A 19,842-nucleotide genomic window follows, 5' to 3' on the forward strand; every position below is an offset into this window, starting at 1 on the left:
TTCTGGGCTTGGGAGGCAGAAAGACCTGAATCCACAGGAGCCGGGAGCCCTGGAAACATTCCTGACCCTCCCTTGAGACCCTCCCCTTCCCTCCATCCATCAATCGTATTTATTGAGCGCTTACTGTGTGCGGAGCACTGGCCTACGCTCTCGGGAGAGTACACTCAACAATATAACGGACACATTCCCTCCCCACAACGATCTTACCGTCTAGAGAGGGGGGAGACAGACATTCGTAGAAATAAATAAATTACAGATATGGACATAAGTGCTGTGGGGCTGAAGGCATGGTGAATAATAATGTTGGCATTTATTAAGCGCTTACTATGTGCAAAGCACTGTTCTAAGCGCTGGGAAGCAGCGTGGCTCAATGGAAAGAGCCCGGGCTTTGGAGTCAGAGGGCATGGGTTCAAATCCCGGCTCTGGCAATTGTCAGCTGGGTGACTTTGGGCAAGTCACTTCACTTCTCTGGGCCTCAGTTACCTCATCTGTAAAATGGGGATTAAGACTGATCACCTTGTAACCTCCCCAGCGCTTAGAACAGTGCTTTGCACATAGTAAGTGCTTAATAAATGCCATCATCATTATTATTATTCAAGGTGATCAGGTTGTCCCCAGGGGGCTCGCAATCTTAATCTCCATTTCCCAGATGAGGGAACGGAGGCACGGAAAAGTGATGCCCAAAGTCACCCAGCTGACAAGAGGTGGAGCTGGGATTTGAACCCATGACCTCTGACCCCAAAGCCCGTGCTCTTTCCACTGAGCCACGCTGCATTGGCTTCAAAGCTCTCCATCATCTTGCATCCTCCTGCCTCACCTCCCTTCTCTCCTTCTCCATCCCAGCCCTCACCCTCCGCTCCTCTGCTGCCGCTAACCTTCTCACTGGGCCTCCATCCAGCCTGTCCCGTCGTCGACCCCTGACCCTTCCTACCTCCGGCCTGGAAAGCCTTCCCTCCTCACATCCTCCAAACAATCACCCCTTCAAAGCCCTACTGAAGGCTCACCTCCTCCAAGAAGCCTTCCCAGACTAAGCCCCCTTTTCCTCAGCTCCCTCTCCCTTCACGTCACAACACCTCGCTTTCTTACTTTGCTCTACCCCCCTCCCCGCCCTGCAGCACTTGTGAACATATATACATATAATAATAATGATAATGATGGCATTTATTAAGTACTTACTATGTGCAAAGCACTGTTCTAAACGCTGGGGACGTTACAAGGTGATCAGGTTGTCCCGCAGGGGCCTCACAATCTTGATCCCCATGTTACAGATGGGGTAACTGAGGCCCAGAGAAGTGAAGTGACTTGCCCAAAGTCACACAGCTGACAATTGGCAGAGCCGGGATTTGAACCCATGACCTCGGACTTCAAAACCCGTGATCTTTCCATTGAGCCACGCTGCTTCTCTTCTCTTATCTATAATTCTATTTATTTATTTTCATGCCTATTTACTCATTTTGAAGACTGTCTCCCTGCTTCTCCCCCAGAGAAGCAGCATGGCTCAGTGGAAAGAGTCCGGGCTTTGGAGTCAGAGGTCACGGGTTCAAATCCCAGCCCCGCCAATTGTCAGCTGTGTGACTTTGAGCAAGTCACTTCACTTCTTTGTGCCTCAGTTACCTCATCTGTAAAATGGGGATGAAGACTGTGAGCCCCACATGGGACAACCTGATCACCTTGTATCCCCCCAGTGCTTAGAACAGTGCTTTGCACATAGTAAGTGCTTGACAAATACCATCATCATTATTGTTGTAGACTGTAAGCCCCGTGTGGGCAGGGATGGTCTCTCTTTGTTGCTGAATTGTACTTCCCAAGTGCTTAGTCCAGTGCTCTGCACACAGTAGGGGCTCAATAAATGCAACCAAATGAGTGAACGAATGAATAAAAGATCTGAATCAGGGTGACATACAAGGGAGTGGGAGAAGAGGAAATGAGGGTTTCATTCATTCATTCATTCAATCGTATTTATTGAGCGCTTACTGCGTGCAGAGCACTGTACTAAGTGCTTGGGAAGTACAAGTTGGCCTCCTGGGAGAGATGTGACTTCAAATAAGGCTTGGAAGCGGGGAGAGCGTGATTGTCGGTTGGATATGAGGAGGGAGGGCATTCCAGGCCAGAGGCAGGATGTGGGCGAGAGGTCGGTGGCGAGATGATGATGATGATGATGATGGTGGCATTTGTTAAGTGCTTACTATGTGCAAAGCACTGTTCTAAGCGCTGGGGGGGATACAAGGTGATCAGGTTGTCCCGCATGGGGCTCACAGGCTTCATCCCCATTTTACAGATGAGGTAACTGAGGCTCCGAGAAGTTAAGTGACTTGCCCAAGGTCACCCAGCAGGCACGTGGTGGAGCCAGGGTTCGAACCCATGACCTCTGACTCCAAAGCCCGTGCTCTTTCCACTGAGCCACGCTGCTTCTCAGCCACGCTGCTTCTCAGAGATGGGTGAGATGGAGGTCCAGTGAGTAGTTTGGCATGAGAGGAGCGAAGTTTGCCGGCTGGATTGGAGTAGGAGAGAAGGGAGGTGAGGTAGGAGGGGGCGAGGGGATGGACGGCTTTAAAGCCAATGCCGAGGAATTTCTGTCTGAAGCTGCTTGGCTAGAGAAGCCACGTGGCTCAATGGAAAGAGCACGGGCTTTGGAGGCGTAGGTCATGGGTTCATTCATCCATTCGTTCAATCGTATTTATTGAGCGCTTACTGTGTGCAGAGCACTGGACTAAGCGCTTAATTCAAATCCCAGCTCTGCCAATTGTCAGCTGTGTGACTTTGGGCAAGTCCCTGCTGTGAACTCACCTCCTCCAGGAGGCCTTCCCAGACTGAGCCCCTTCCTTCCTCTCCCCCTCGTCCCCCTCTCCATCCCCCCCATCTTACCTCCTTCCCTTCCCCACAGCACCTGTATATATGTATATATGTTTGTACATATTTTTTACTCTATTTATTTTATTTGTACATATCTATTCTATTTATTTTATTTTGTAAGTATGTTTGGTTTTGTTCTCTGTCTCCCCCTTTTAGACTGTGAGCCCACTGTTGGGTAGGGACTGTCTCTATATGTTGCCAATTTGTACTTCCCAAGCGCTTAGTACAGTGCTCTGCACATAGTGAGTGCTCAATAAATACGATTGATGATGATATGTATATATGTTTGTACAGATTTATTACTCTACTTATTTATTTATTTATTTTACTTGTACATATCTATTCTATTTATTTTATTTTGTTAGTATGTTTGGTTTTGTTCTCTGTCTCCCCCTTTTAGACTGTGAGCCACTGTTGGGTAGGTACTGTCTCTATCTGTTGCCAATTTGTACTTCCCAAGTGCTTAGTACAGTGTTCTGCACATAGTAAGTGCTCAATAAATACGATTGATGAAGTCACTTCACTTCTCTGGGCCTCAGTTCCCTCATCTGGAAAATGGTGATTAATAATAATAATAATAGCAATGATGGCATTTGTTAAGTGCTTACTATGAGCAAAGCACTGTTCTAAGCGCTGGGGAGGATACAGGGTGATCAGGTTGTCCCACTTGGGGCTCACAGTCTTCATCCCCATTTTACAGATGAGGGAACTGAGGTACGGAGAAGTTAAGTGACTTCATTCAGTCATTGATTCAATCCTATTTATTGAGCGCTTACCGTGTGCAGAGCAGTGTACTAAGCGCTTAGGAAGTACAAGTTGGCAACATATAGAGACGGTCCCTACCCTACAGCGGGCTCACGGTCTAGAGGATTGCCCAAAGTCACACAGCTGACAATTGGCAGAGCCGGGATTTGAACCCATGACCCTCTGTGGGACAACCTGATCACCTTGTATCCTCCCCAGCGCTTAGAAGAGTGCTTTGCACATAGTAGGTGCTTAATAAATGCTATTATTATTATTATTATTATTATGCGGAGGTGGCTGGGCAATGACTGGAGGCTCCCTGTCCACCCGTCTTCCCAACCTCTTATCCCCATTGACCTGGCCATCTACTTTATTAAGAAAATTTCCAGTATCAGACAGGGTCTCCTTATTCATTCATTCATTCAATCGTATTTATTGAGCGCTTACTGTGTGCACAGCACTGGACTAAGCGCTTGGGAAGTGCAGGTCGGCAGCATCTAGAGACGGTCCTTACCCAACAACGGGCTCACAGTCTGGAAAGGGGAGACAGACAACAAAACAAAACATGTGGACAGGTGTCAAGTCGTCAGAACAAATAGAATTAAAGCTAGATGCACATCATTGACAAAATAAATAGAATAGTAAATATATACGAGTAAAATAGAGTGATAAATCTGTATTCATTCATTCATTCAATCGTATTTATTGAGAGCTTACTGTGTGCAGAGCACTGTACTAAGCGCTTGGGAAGTACAAGTTGACAACATATAGAGTCGGTCCCTAGTGGGCTCACAGTCTAGAAGGGGGAGACAGAGAACAAAGCAAAACATATTAACAAAATAAAATAAACAGAATAAATATATACAAGTAAAATAAATAAACAGGTGCTGTGGGGAGGGGAAGGAGGTAGGGCGGGAGGGATGGGGAGGAGAAGAGGAAAAAGGGGGCTCAGTCTGGGAGCTTAAAATCTCTCCTGTCCCCCCTTAGTCCTTTCCCCACTCCTACCCCCTCTTCAACTCTCCCATCTTTCCCAGCACTATCTCTAGAGGAAATTCATTCAACCGTATTTATTGAGCGCTTACTGTGTGCAGAGCACTGGACTCTCTTGCCTTCTCTCAAAATCCACCCTCTCCGCCTGTGCCCCCAACCCCACTCCTCTGAACCTTATCAAAACACTCACCTCCTCCCATATTCCCTCCCTAACTGCCATCTTCAACTATTGACCCTCCAGTTCATTCATTCAATCGTATTCATTCATTCATTCAATCGTATTTATTGAGCGCTTACTGTGTGCAGAGCACGGGACTAACTAACTGCATGGAAAGTACAATTCGGCAACAAATGCAGTGAGAAACTTGTAATAATCATAATTATGGTATTTGTTAAGTGCTTACCATGTGCCAGCCACTGTACTAAGCGCTGGGGTGGATACAAGCAAATGGGGTTGGACACAGTCCCTGTCATTTATTCATTCATACATTCATTCAATCGTATTTATTGAGGGCTTACTGTGTGCAGAGCACTGGACTAAGCGTTTGGGAAGAACAATTCAACAACAACTGCAATGACATTGAATGAGAAACTTGTAATAATCATAATTATGGTATTTGTTAAGTACTTACTATGTGCCAGCCACTGTACTAAGCGCTGGGGTGGATACAAGCAAATCGGTTTGGACACAGTTCCTGTCGTTCATTCATTCATTCAATCGTATTTATTGAGCGCTTACTGTGTGCAGAGCACTGGACTAAGCGCTTGGGAAGAACAATTCACCAACAACTGCAATGATTGAATGAATGAATGAGAAACTTGTGATAATCATAATTATGGTATTTGTTAAGTGCTTACTATGTGCCAGCCATTGTACTAAGTGCTGGGGTGGATACAAAAAAATCGGGTTGGACACGGTCTCTGTCATTCATTCATTCATTCAATCGTATTTATTGAGCGCTTACTGTGTGCAGAGCACTGGACTAAGCGCTTGGGAAGAACAATTCAGCAACAACTGCAATGATTGAATGAATGAGAAACTTGTAATAATCATAATTATGGTATTTGTTAAGTGCTTACTATGTGCCAGCCACTGCACTAAGTGCTGAGGTGGATACAAGCAAATCGGGTTGGACACAGTATCTGTCATTCATTCATTCATTCATTCAATTGTATTTATTGAGCGCTTACTGTGTGCAGAGCACTGTACTAAGCACTTGGGAAGTACAATTCAGCAGCAAATGCAATGATTGAATGAATGAGTGAGAAACTTATAATAATCACAATTATGGTATTTGTTAAGTGCTTACTGTGTGCCAGCCACTGTACTAAGCGCTGGGGTGGATACAAGCAAATCAGGTTGGACACAGTCCCTGTCGTTCATTCATTCATTCAATCGTATTTACTGAGCGCGTAATGCATGCAGAGAACTGTACTAAGCACTTGGGAAGTACAAGTCGGCAACATATAGAGATGGTCCCTACCCAACAACGGGCTCACAGTCTAGAAGGGGGAGATGGACAACAAAACAAAATGTGTTTTGTTTCGCCCCTTCCTCCCCCTCCCCATCTCCCCCACCTTACCTCCTTCCCCTCCCCACAGCACCTGTATATATGTATATATGTTTGTACGGATTTATTACTCCATTTATTTATTTATTTTACTTGTACATATCTAGTCTATTTATTTTATTTTGTTAGTATGTTTGGTTTTGTTCTCTGTCTCCCCCTTTTAGACTATGAGCCCGCTGTTGGGTAGGGACTGTCTCTATATGTTGCCAACTTGTACTTCCCAAGCGCTTAGTACAGCGCTCTGCACACAGTAAGCACTCAATAAATACGATTGATTGATTGACTTTGTACTTATTTATTCTATTTATTTTATTTTGTTAATATGTTTTGTGTTGTTGCCTGTCTCCCCCTTCTAGACCGTGAGCCCACTGTTGGGTAGGGACCATCTCTATATATTGCCAACTTGTACTTCCCAAGCGCTTAGTCCAGTGCTCTGCACACAGTAAGTGCTCAATAAATATGACTGAATGAATGAATGAATGTAGACAGGTGTCAAAATCGTCAGAACAAATAGAATTATAGCTATAATTCATTCATTCATTCAATCGTATTTATTGAGCACTTACTGTGGGAAGAACACTGTACTAAACGCTTGGGATGTATAATTCAGCACCAAATAGAGCCAAGCCATGCCCACAGTGGACTCACAGTCTGGAAAAGGGGAGTCTTGTCTTATTCCGTCGAGTCGTGTCCGACCCATAGTGACACCAGGGACACAGCTCTCCCAGTTCACCCTGCTCTCCATCTGCCATCGTTCCGGTAGCGGATCCACGGAGTTTTCTTGGGAAAAATCTGGAAGTGGTTTACCATCGCCGCCTTCCACGCAGTCAACTCGATTCTCCATCCTGGACTCTGTCCCGGGCCGCTGCTGCCCGGCATGGGGGAGTTTTGGCTTGTAGCAGATGGCCTGACACTCGCTAGCCACTAGTACAGTGCTAAGCGCTTAGTACAGTGCTCTGCACACAGTAAGCGCTCAATAAATACGATTGATTGATAGCCACTGGGCAAGCTAGGAATGGCACGGACAGGCCTCGGCTTCGCTCTCCCTCCCGTAATCGAGATTGGTAGAGGACTGGAAACTCTCCAGGTGTCACCCTGAGAGGGGAGGAAGGGGGAGACAGGCATCAAAACAAGGAAACAGGCATCAATAGCATCAATATAAATAAATAGAATTATAGATATCTACACATAATTAATATCAATGAATAGAATTATAATTATGTACATATATACACAAGTGAGGAGGGTGGGGGGATAGAGCAGTGGGAGCGAGCTGGGGTGATGGGGAGGGGAGAGGGAGCTTGTACATATTCTATTTATTTTATTTTGTTAATATGTTTTGTTTTGTTGTCTGTCTCCCCCTTCTAGACTGTGAGCCCACTGTTGGGTAGGGACCGTCTCTATACGTTGCCGACTTGTCCTTCCCAAGCGCTTAGTACAGTGCTCTGCACACAGTAAGCGCTCAATAAATATGATTGAATGAATGAATGAGGAAAAGGGAGGCTTAGTCTGGAACGTCTCCTGGAGGAGGGGAGCTTTCAGTAGGGCTTTGAAGGGGGCCCACCGTTGGGTAGGGACTGTCTCTATATGTTGCCAATTTGTACTTCCCAAGCGCTTAGTACAGTGCTCTGCACACAGTAAGTGCTCAATAAATATGATTGATGATGATGAAGGGGGGAAGTGTGATTGTTTGGCAGATGCGAGGAGAAGAGAAGCAGCATGACTCAGTGGAAAGAGGCCAGGCTTTGGAGTCAGTGGTCGTGGGTTCAAATCCCGGCTCTGCCAATTGTCAGCTGTGTGACCTTGGGCAAGTCACTTCACTTCTCTGGGCCTTAGTTACCTCATCTGTAAAATGGGGGTTGACTGTGAACCCCCCGTGGGACAACCTGATCACCTTGTATCCCCCCAGTGCTTAGAACAGTGCTTTGCACATAGTAAGCACTTAATAAATGCCATCATCATCATTATTATTATTATTCTCTGGGCCTCAGTTCCCTCATCTGTCAAATGGGGATGAAGACTGTGAGCCCCCTGTGGGACAGCCTCATCACCTTGTGACCTCCCCAGCGCTTAGGACAGTGCTTTGCACATAGTAAGCGCTTAATAAATGCTAACGTTATTATTAAGAGGGCATTCCAGGCCAGAGGTAGGACATGGGGCAGGGGTCGGCGGCGGGACAGGCGAGCTGGAGGCCCAGTGAGGAGGTTAGCGACGGCAGAGGAGCAGAGGGTGAGGGCTGGGATGGAGAAGGAGAGAAGGGAGGTGAGGTAGGAGGGGGTGAGGGGATGGACAGATTTGAAGCCAATAGTAAGGAGTATTTGCTTCATACAGAGGTTGATGGGCAATATACTACTAATAATAATAACGGCATTTGTTAAGCATTTACTATGTGCAAAGCACTGTTCTAAGCGCTGGGGAGGATACAAGGTGATCAGGTTGTCCCACATGGGGCTCACAATCTTAATCCCCACTTTACAGATGAAGTCACTGAAGCTCAGAGAAGCAGGGTGGCTCAGTGGAAAGAGACCGGGCTTTGGAGTCAGAGGGCATGGGTTCAAATCCCGACTCCGCCAATTGCCAGCTGTGTGACTTTGGGCAAGTCACTTCACTTCTCTGGACCTCAGTTCCCTCATCTGTCAAATGGGGATGAAGGGGGATTCTCCCCCTTCTAGACTGTGAGCCCACTGTTGGGTAGGGACCGTCTCTATATGTTGCCAACTTGTACTTCCCAAGCGCTTAGTGCAGTGCTCTGCACACAGTAAGTGCTCAATAAATATGATTCAATCAATCAATTGTATTTATTGAGCCTTACTGTGTGCAGAGCACTGTACTAAGCGCTTGGGAAGTACAAGTTGGCAACATATAGAGACAGTCCCTACCCAACAGTGGGCTCACAGTCTAAAAGATGACTGATTGATTGATTGAAGACTGTGAGCCTCCTGTGGAACAACCTGATCACCTTATAACCTCCCCAGCGCTTACAACAGTACTTTGCACATAATAAGCGCTTAATAAATGCTCATTATTATTTATTCATTCAGTCAGTCGTATTTATTGAGTGCTTACTGTGTGCAGAGCGTTGTACAAATACTTGGGAAGTCCAAGTTGGCATCTTATAGAGACGGCCCCTACCCAACAGTGGGCTCACAGTCTTGAAGGGGGAGACAGAGAACAAAACAAAACATATTAACAAAATAAAATCAATAGAATAGTAAATATGTACAATATTATTATTATTAAGTGACTTGCCCAAGATCACACAGAAGACATGTGGCAGAGCCGGGATTCGAACCCATAACCAGGCGACAGGCCCAGAATGTTTCTGTAGAAAGATAATCTGGGCAGCGGCATGACGTATAGACTGAAGCTGGGGGAGACAGGAGGTTGGGAGATCAGAAAGGAGGCTGATTCATTCATTCATTCAATCGTATTTATTGAGCGCTAACTGTGTGCAGAGCACTGTACTAAGCGCTTGGGAAGTCCAAGTTGGCAACATATAGAGACGGTCCCTACCCTACAGTGAGCTCACAGTCTGATGCAGTCTGTCTCCCCCTTTCAGACTGTGAGCCCACTGTTGGGTAGGGACTGTCTCTATATGTTGCCAACTTGGACTTCCCAAGCGCTTAGTCCAGTGCTCTGCACACAGTAAGCGCTCAGTAAATACGATTGATGATGATGATGATGATGATAGGGTGAGTGATTGGACTAATGTGGTAGCGGTTTGGATGGAGAGGAAAGGGTGGATCATGGAGAGGTTGTGAAGGTGAGACCAGCAGGTTTTGGGGGTGGATTGGATGTGTGGGGTGAATGAGAGAGCGGAGTCAAGGATGACACCGGGATTGTGGGCTTGTGAGACGGGAAGGATGGTCATGCCATCCACAGTGACGGGAAAGTCTCCAATGGCTTCTTTTCCACTGCCTTCAAACATGTCCACATGTTTTGTTTTGTTGTCTGTCTCCCCCTTCTAGACTGTGAGCCCACTGTTGGGTAGGGACCGTCTCTATATGTTGCCGACTTGGACTTCCCAAGCGCTCAGTACAGTGTTCTGCACACAGTAAGCGCTCAATAAATAGGATTGAATGAATGAATGAATGTCCACGCCTCCCCCATCCTAAAAAAAACCTTCCCTTGACCTTACAGCTCCCCGTAGTTATGGCCCCATTCAAGCGCTTAGTACAGTGCTCTGCACACAGTAAGCGCTCAATAAATACGATTGATTGATTGGTTGATCCTGACTTGCTCCCTTTCTTCATCTCCCCTCCCAGCCCCTTAACACTTATATCCACATCTGTCCTTTATTGATTTATAGTAATGTCTGTCTCCTCTAATAATAATAATAATAATGATTATAGCTTTTATTAAGCGCTTACAATGTGCAAAGCACTGTTCTAAGTGCGGGGGAGGTTACAAGGTGATCAGGTTGTCCCACGGGAGGCTCACAGTTTTAATCCCCATTTTACAGATGAGGTATCTGAGGTCCAGAGAAGTGAAGTGGCTTGCCCAAAGTCACACAGCTGACAATTGGCGGAGCCGGGATTTGAACCCATGACCTCTGACTCCAAAGCCTGTGCTCTTTCCACTGAGCCACTTCTAGAGCTGCTTCTCTAGACTATAAGCTCATTGTGGGCAGGGATTGTGTCTTTTCATTGTTATATTGGATTCTCCCAAGCGCTTGGTACAGTTCTCTGCACACAGGAAGCGCTCAATAAATATGATTGAATAAATGAATGAATGATCCTGGCTCCACCACTTGTCTGCTGTGTGACAACGGCCAAGTCATTTCAATTCTCTGTGCCTCCCTTTCCTCATCTGTAAAATGGGGATTTAATATCTCTACTCTCTCCTTCTTAGACTGTGAGCCCCATGTGGAACAGGGACTGTGTCCAATCTGATATCTTGTATAATAATAATAATAATAATAATAACAGTAATAATAATAATAATAATAATAATGACGGCATTTATTAAGCGCTTACTAAGTAAGCGCTTAATAAATGCCGTCATTATTATTATTATTATGTGCAAAGCATTGTTCTAAGCGCTGGGGAGGTTCCAATAGAGAAGCAGCATGGCTCAGTGGAAAGAGCCAGGGCTTTGGAGTTAGAGGTCATGGGTTCAAATCCCGGCTCCGCCAGTTGTCAGCTGTGTGACTTTGGGCAAGTCACTTCACTTCTCTGGGCCTCAGTTACCTCATCTGTGAAATGGGGATGAAGACTGTGAGCCCCCCCGTGGGACAACCTGATCACCTTGTAACCTCCCCAGCACGTAGAACAGTACTTTGCACATAGTAAGTGCTTAATAAATGCCATTATTATTATTAAGGAGATCAGGTTGTCCCATGGGGGGCTCACAGTCTTAATCCCCATTTTCCAGATGAGGGAACTGAGGCCCAGAGAAGTGAAGTGACTTGCCCAAAGTCACACAGCTGACAATTGGCGGAGCGGAATTTGAACCCAGCCTGTTTCCACTGAGCCACGCTGTATCTTCACCCCCGCTCAGAACAGCGCTTGACGCCTCATAACTGCTCGACGAATACCATATAAATAAGGAAAGGATTGGAGGGAGCTGGTTTCAATTTCTTGAGTTCAAATGAAATCCTTGACAAGGCACGATGTTTCAGCTACAGAACAGCGCCTGAGTTTTTCTGCTGTTGCCTTATTCAGAATTAAATATGTAGCCGCCCTTTACTCGGTTTGAACGCTTCGAAGACGCGGACAGATGGATATTTCTCACCTCAGCGCACTCTACCTAAGGGGTTTGAGCCGCGCTTGTGTGGAAAGAATTGTCAGTGAAATCAGCTGTGAGAAAGTCTTCTCGCCTGTCCCGCCATCGACCCCCGGCCCACGTCATCCCCCGGGCCTGGAATGCCCCCAATCCCTCTGCCCATCCGCCAAGCTAGCTCTCTTCCTCCCTTCAAGGCCCTGCTGAGAGCTCACCTCCTCCAGGAGGCCTTCCCAGACTGAGCCCCTTCCTTCCTCTCCCCCTCGTCCCCCTCTCCATCTCCCCCATCTTACCTCCTTCCCTTCCCCACAGCACCTGTATATATGGATATATGTTTGTACATATTTACTACTCTATTTATTTATTTATTTACCTCCTTCCCTTCCCCACAGCACCTGTATATATGGATATATGTTTGTACATATTTACTACTCTATTTATTTATTTATTTATTTATTTTACTTGTACATATCTATTCTATTGATTTTATTTTGTTAGTATGTTTGGTTTTGTTTTGGTTTTGTTATGTTTGGTTCTGTCTCCCCCTTTTAGACTGTGAGCCCAATGTTGTGTAGGGACTGTCTCTATATCAATCAATCGTATTTATTGAGCGCTTACTATGTGCAGAGCACTGTACTAAGCGCTTGGGAAGTACAAATTGGCATCACATAGAGACAGTCCCTACCCAACAGTGGGCTCACAGTCTAAAAGGGGGAGACAGAGAACAGAACCAAACATACCAACAAAATAAAATAAGTAGGATAGAAATGTACAAGTAAAATAAATAAATAAATAAATAAATAGAGTAATAAATATGTACAACCATATATACATATATACAGGTGCTGTGGGGAAGGGAAGGAGGTAAGACGGGGGGATGGAGAGGGGGACGAGGGGAGAGGAAATATGTTGCCGACTTGTACTTCCCAAGCGCTTAGTACAGTGCTCTGCACATAGTAAGCGCTCAATAAATATGATTGATTGATTGATTGATTTAAAGGACTCTGCTTCTCTCTCACCACTAAATATAGATGGCGGGAGGACTACTCTCAAGCTGCCGTGGCTTTCCGGAACCATCAGAAGTCATCAGGGCTTCCAGCAAATCCCAAGATCCTCATCTACCCATCCCTCGCTAAATGGATTCCGTTCCTCAAGTTGTTGGTGTTCATTCAAACAAATTTTTTATGGTATCTGAAAAGCACAGCCTATAATAATAATAATGCTGGCATTTTTTAAGCACTTACTATGTGCAAAGCACTGTTCTAAGCGCTGGGGAGGTTACAAGGTGATCAGGTTGTCCCACGGGGGACTCACAGTCTTTAATCATCAATTGTATTTATTGAGCGCTTACTATGTGCAGAGCACTGTACTAAGCGCTTAATCCCCTTTTAGACTGTGAGCCCACTGTTGGGTAGGGACTGTCTCTATATGTTGCCAACTTGTACTTCCCAAGCGCTTAGTACAGTTCTCTGCACACAGTAAGTGCTCCATAAATACGATTGATTGATTGATTTAATCCCCATTTTACAGATGAGGTAACTGAGGCCCAGAGAAGTGAAGTGACTTGCCCAAAGTCACACAGCTGACAAGTGGCGGAGCCGGGATTTGAACCCATGACCTCTGACTCCAAAGCCCGGGCTCTTTCCACTGAGCCACGCTGCTTCTCTGAACACACACCCAGGAGTCAGAAGTTCATGGGTTCTAATTGCGGCTCTGCCACTAGTTTGATGTGTGACCTTGGGAAGTCACTTCGCTTCTCTGGGTCTCAGTTACCTCATCTGTAAAATGGGGATTGAAGTGGTGAACATCAGGGACTGTATCCAGCCTGATTTGCTGGTATGCCCCCCAGTGCTAAGTACAGTGCCTGGAACATAGTAAGCACTTAACAAATTCCATCATTATTAGTATATTATTATATTAATTGTTATATTCTATCATATAGCATTATATTATTGATATATCATATCATTAATAATGTACACTATAAATAAATTGTACATATTTACTATTTGTTTTGTTAATGATGTGCATGTAGCTTAAATTCTATTTGTTCTGATGATTTGGACACCTGTCTCCATGTTTTGTTGTCTATCTCCCCCTTCTAGACTGTGAGCCCATTGTCGGGTAGGGACCGTCTCTATACGTTGCTGACTTGTACTTCCCAAGCGCTTAATACAGTGCTCTGCACACAGCGAGCGCTCAATAAATACGATTGAATGAATGAATGAAACCCAGCGCTTGGTACAGTGCCTGGCACATAGTTAAGTGCTTAGCAAATACCATCACTATTATTGTTATTAAATACTATATATGATATATATATATATTTCATTACCCCTCTGGCCAGGGCTCGGAAGTGAGATAGATGAGATAATAATAATAATAATATATAGTATAATAATATTCTACTTCTAGTACTAATAATAATAATAGCAAAAGCATTTACTATATGCCAAACACTGTACTAAGCGCTGGGGTAGACAGAAGAACAAGTCTCTGTCTCACATGGGACCATAGTCTAAGTAGAAGGGAGGATGATTTAATCCCCATTTTACAGATGAGGTAATGGAGGCGCAGAGAAGGTAAATTCTAGACTGTGAGCCCACTGTTGGGTAGGGAATAATAATAATAATAACATATAGTATAATAATATTCTACTTCTAGTACTAATAATAATAATAGCAAAAGCATTTACTATATGCCAAACACTGTACTAAGCACTGGGGTAGATAGAAGAACAAGTCTCTGTCTCACAAGGGACCATAGTCTAAGTAGAAGGGAGAATGATTTAATCCCCATTTTACAGATGAGGTAATGGAGGCGCAGAGAAGGTAAGTTCTAGACTGTGAGCCCACTGTTGGGTAGGGACCATCTCTATATGTTGCCAACTTGTACTTCCCAAGCGCTTAGTACAGTGCTCTGCACACAGTAAGCGCTCAATAAATACGATTGAATGAATGAATGAATGGTTGGCCCAAGATCCCACAGTTTACAGGTGGAAGGGCCAGGATTAGAACCCAGATCCTCTGACTCGCAAATCTGGGCTCTTTCCTTTAGGCCACGCCGCTTTTGTGTGGAGAAAGAGCTTATGGTGCCAAGACCGCGGGAATCAGGCAGTTCTTGGATCTAGAAAACAATTTGTGCCGCAAAACCAATTGAGAAGAAACATAGCCTGTGGATAAATCAGTCAATTAAGCATATTTACTGAGCGCCTTCTGAGTGCAGAGCTCCGTAGTAAGTACACAGCCTGTGGATCAATCAATCAATCAATAAACCATATTTCCTGAGAGCCTTCTGTGTGCAGAACATTCATTCATTCATTCAATCGTATTTATTGAGCGCCTACTGTGCGCAGAGCACTGTACTAAGCGCTTGGGAAGTCCAAGTCGGCAACATGCAGAGATGGTCCCTGCCCCACAACTGGTTCACAGTCTAGAAGGGGGAGACGGACGACAAAACAAAACGTGTAGACAGGTGTCAAAATCGTCAGAACATAGTAAGCGCTCAAGAGAGGACTGTATAATAGAGTTGGCAGACACGTTCCCTGCCCACAACGAGCTTACAGTCTAGGGGGAGGTACAGACATTAATATGAATAAAGAAATTATGGATATTATTCAGTTAAATTCAGTTATTTTATTGTGTTAGTATGGTTTTGTTCTGTCTCCCCCGTTTAGACTGTGAGCCCACTGTTGGGTAGGGACCGTCTCTATATGTTGCCAACTTGTACTTCCCAAGCGCTTAATACAGTGCTCTGCACACAGTAAGTGCTCAATAAATACGATCGATTGATTGATTGATTAACGAATTGTATGTATACTAAGCGCTTGGGGGAGTATAATGAAATAATAAAGACACAATCCCCGCCCACAAGGAGTGTATTAATAATAATAATAACGATGGTGGCATTTGTTAAGCGCTTACTATGTGCAAAGCACTGTTCTAACCGCTGGGGAGGATACAAGGTGATCAGCGTACAGTCTAGAGGGGGAGACGGATGTTAATATTAATAATTACATTATAAATATGGACAGAATTGGTGTGGGGCTGGGGCTGGGTGGGTAAATCCACTGTTGGGTAGGGACCGTCTCTATATGTTGCCAACTTGGACTTCCCAAGCGCTTAGTACAGTGCTCTGCACACAGTAAGCGCTCAATAAATGTGATTGATGGATTGATTGAATAAAGGGAGCAAATCAGGGGGATGCAGAAGGGAGTGGGAGAGGAGGAAAGGAGGGTGCAGTCAGGGAGGGCTTCTTGGAGGAGGTGGGCTTTGACTAAGGTTTTGAAGGGGGGGAGAGTAAATACCTGTTGGATGGGAGGAGGGAGGGCAGGACAGAGATAGGGCGTGGGCCAGGGGTCGGAGGTGAGATAGATGAGATAATAATAATAACAATAATAACAATAATAATAATAATAATAATGATAATAATAATAATAATGTCGGTATTTGTTGGCTCAGTGGAAAGAGTCCGGGCTTTGGAGTCAGAGGTCATGGGTTCAAACCCCGGCTCCACCAATTGTCAGCTGTGTGACTTTGGGCAAGTCACTTCACTTCTCTGGGACTCAGTTAACTCATCTGAAAAATGGGGATGAAGACTGTGAGCCCCCCGTGGGACAACCTGATCACCTTGTAACCTCCCCAGCGCTTAGAACAGTGCTTTGCGCATAGTAAGTGCTTAATAAATGCCGTCATTATTATCCCCTTTTAGACTGTGAGCCTACTGTTGGGTAGGGACTGTCTCTGTATGTTGCCAACTTGTACTTCCCAAGCGCTTAGTACAGTGCTCTGCACACAGGAAGTGCTCAATAAATAGGATTGATTGATTAGTGCTTACTACGTACGTGCCAAACACTGTTCTAAGCGCTGAGGAGGTTACAAGGTGATCAGGTTATCCCACAGGGGGCTCACACGATTTTCATCCCCATTTTACAGATGAGGGAACTGAGGCCCAGAGAAGTGAAGTGACTTACCCAAAGTCACAGAGCTGACAAGTGGTGGAGCGGAATTTGAACCCATGACCTCCGACTCCAAAGCCCGGGCTCTTTCCACTGAGCCACGCTGCTTCTGCAGAGGTGGATGGGCTGCTACTAGAGGGTCTTAAGGGGTGTGGAAACATTCATTCATTCATTCATTCAATCGTATTTATTGAGCGCTTACTGTGTGCAGAGCACTGGACTAAGCGCTTGGGAAGTACAATTTGGCAACATATAGAGACGGTCCCTACCCAACAGTGGGCTCACAGTCTAGAAGAAACATGGACTGAATGGTAAAGCAGAAGCTTCAGATCCAGAGGACCTGGGTTCTAATCCCGCCACGACCATTTGTCTGCTGTGTGACCTTGAGCAAGTCACTTAACTGCTCTGGGCCTCAATTTCCTCAACGGCAAAATGCCAACTGTTCTTCCTCTTAGCTAGAATTCATTCATTCATTCAATCGTATTTATTGAGCGCTGACTGTGTGCAGAGCACTGTACTAAGCGCTTGGGAAGTCCAAGTTGGCAACATCTAGAGACGGTCCCTACCCAATGGCGGGCTCACAGTCTAGAAGGGGGAGACAGACGACAAAACAAAACATGTTAACAAAATAAAATAAATAAAATAAATATGTACAAGTAAAATAGAGTAATAAATATGTACAAACATATATACATATATACAGGTACTGTGGGGAGGGGAAGGAGGTAAGGGGAGGGATGGGGAGGAGGAGGAGGGGGAGAGGAAGGAGGGGGCGCTTAGTACAGTGCACTACACAATAAATACTCAATAAATACGATTGAATGAATGAATGAATGAATGAAAATGCTTACAGGTACCACAGTTATTATTATTATTATTATTATTACCAGTAATTTATTCACTTATATTAAGGTCAGTCTCCCCTCTAGACTGTAAGCTCCTTGTGGGCAGGGATCTCATCGGCCAACTCTAGTGTTTTGTATTGAGAGGCTGTGTGGCACAGTGGAAAGAACAAGGGCTTGGGAGTCAGAGGTCGTGGGTTCGAATCCTGGCTCTACCACTTGTCAGCTGTGAGACTTGGGGCAAGTCACTTCACTTCTCTGGGCCTCAGTAACCTCGTCTGTCAAATGGGGATGGAGACTGTGAGCCCCCCCCCATGGGACAACCTGGTGACCTTGTATCTACCCCAGCGCTTAGAACAGTGCTTGGCACATACTAAGCGCTTAAGAAATACCATCATTATTATTATTATTACTCTCCCGAGCACTTAGGACAGCAGTACAGTGAGAAGCAGCATGGCTCAGTGGAAAGAGCACGGGCTTTCGAGTCAGAGGTCATGGGTTCAAATCCCAGCTCTGCCAGTTGTCAGCTGTGTGACTTTGGGCAAGTCACTTCACTTCTCTGGGCGTCACTTCACTTCTCTGGGCCTCAGTTACCTCATCTGTAAAATGGGGATGAAGACTGTGAGCCCCATGTGGGACAAGCTGATCACCTTTTAACCTCCCCAGCACTAAGAACAGTGCTTTGAACATAGCGCTTAATAAATGCCAATATTATCATTATTATTCATTCATTCATTCAATCGTATCTATTGAGTGCTTTCTGTGTGCAATCAATCAATCAATTGTACTTATTGAGTGCTTACTGTGTGCAGAGCACTGTACTAAGCGCTTGGGAAGTACAAGTTGGCAACATATAGAGACAGTCCCTATCCAACAGTGGGCTCACACTCTAAAATGGGGAGACAGAGAACAAAACCAAACATACTAACAAAATTAAATAAATAGAATAGATATGTACAAGTAAAGCATTCATTCATTCATTCAATCGTATTTATTGAGCGCTTACTATGTGCGGAGCACTGGACTAAGCGCTTGGGAAGTACAAATTGGCAACATACAGAGACGGTCCCTACCCAACAGTGGGCTCACAGTCTAGAAGGGGGAGACAGAGAACAAAACAAAACATATTAACAAAACAAAATAAATAGAATAAATTTGTACAAATAAAATAGGGTAATAAATGCGTACAAACATATAAACATATATACAGGTGTATATGTATATGTCCTTTTCATTCATTCATTCATTCAATCGTATTTATTGCTTTGCAATCAATCAATCAATCGTATTTATTGAGCGCTTACTGGGTGCAGAGCACTGTACTAAGTGCTTGGGAAGTACAAGTTGGCAACATACAGAGACGGTCCCTACCCAACAGTGGGCTCACAGTCTAGAAGGGGGAGACAGACAACAAAACAAAACATATCAACAAGCGCTTGGGAAGTATTATTACAGTGCCCTGCCGACAGTAAGTGCTCAATAAATACGATTGATCCCGAGTTCCCACCCTTTGCTCTTTGAACTTGGAAAACTTTCCAAGGGAATGGGCGTAGATGGAGACTAGAAAGGGACCCCAAACTGAACCTTGCGGGACTCCCACAGTGAGGGGATAATTATAATAATAATGGCATTTATTAAGCGCTTACCATGTGCAAAGCACTGTTCTAAGCGCTGGGAAGGTTACAAGGTGATCAGGTTGTCCCACAGGGATGGGAGGCGGAGGAGGAGGCCACCAAGGAGACTGAGATTGAGCGGCCAGAGAGATGGGAGGAGAACCGGGAGAGGACGGAGTCGGTGAAGCGGAGGTGGGATAACATATTCATCATCATCATCATCATCATCAATCGTATTTATTGATTCAATAAATACGATTGAATGAATGAATGAATGAATAACGTTTCCAGGAGCAGGGGATGGGCCGCAGGGTCGAAGACAGCCGGGAGGTGGAGGAGGATTAGGATGGAGTAGACGCCGTTGGATTCGGCAAGACGGAGGGCATTGGTGACCTTGAAGAGTGGGCAGTTTCAACAGAATGGACCACATTCCTCTCTCAATCAATCAATCAATCAATCATATTTATTGAGCGCTTACTGTGTGCAGAGCACTGTACTAAGCGCTTGGGAAGTCCAAGTTGGCAACATATAGAGACAGTCCCTACTCAACA

The sequence above is a fragment of the Tachyglossus aculeatus genome, chromosome 2 (assembly GCF_015852505.1).
Source record: "Tachyglossus aculeatus isolate mTacAcu1 chromosome 2, mTacAcu1.pri, whole genome shotgun sequence".
NCBI lineage: Eukaryota > Metazoa > Chordata > Mammalia > Monotremata > Tachyglossidae > Tachyglossus > Tachyglossus aculeatus.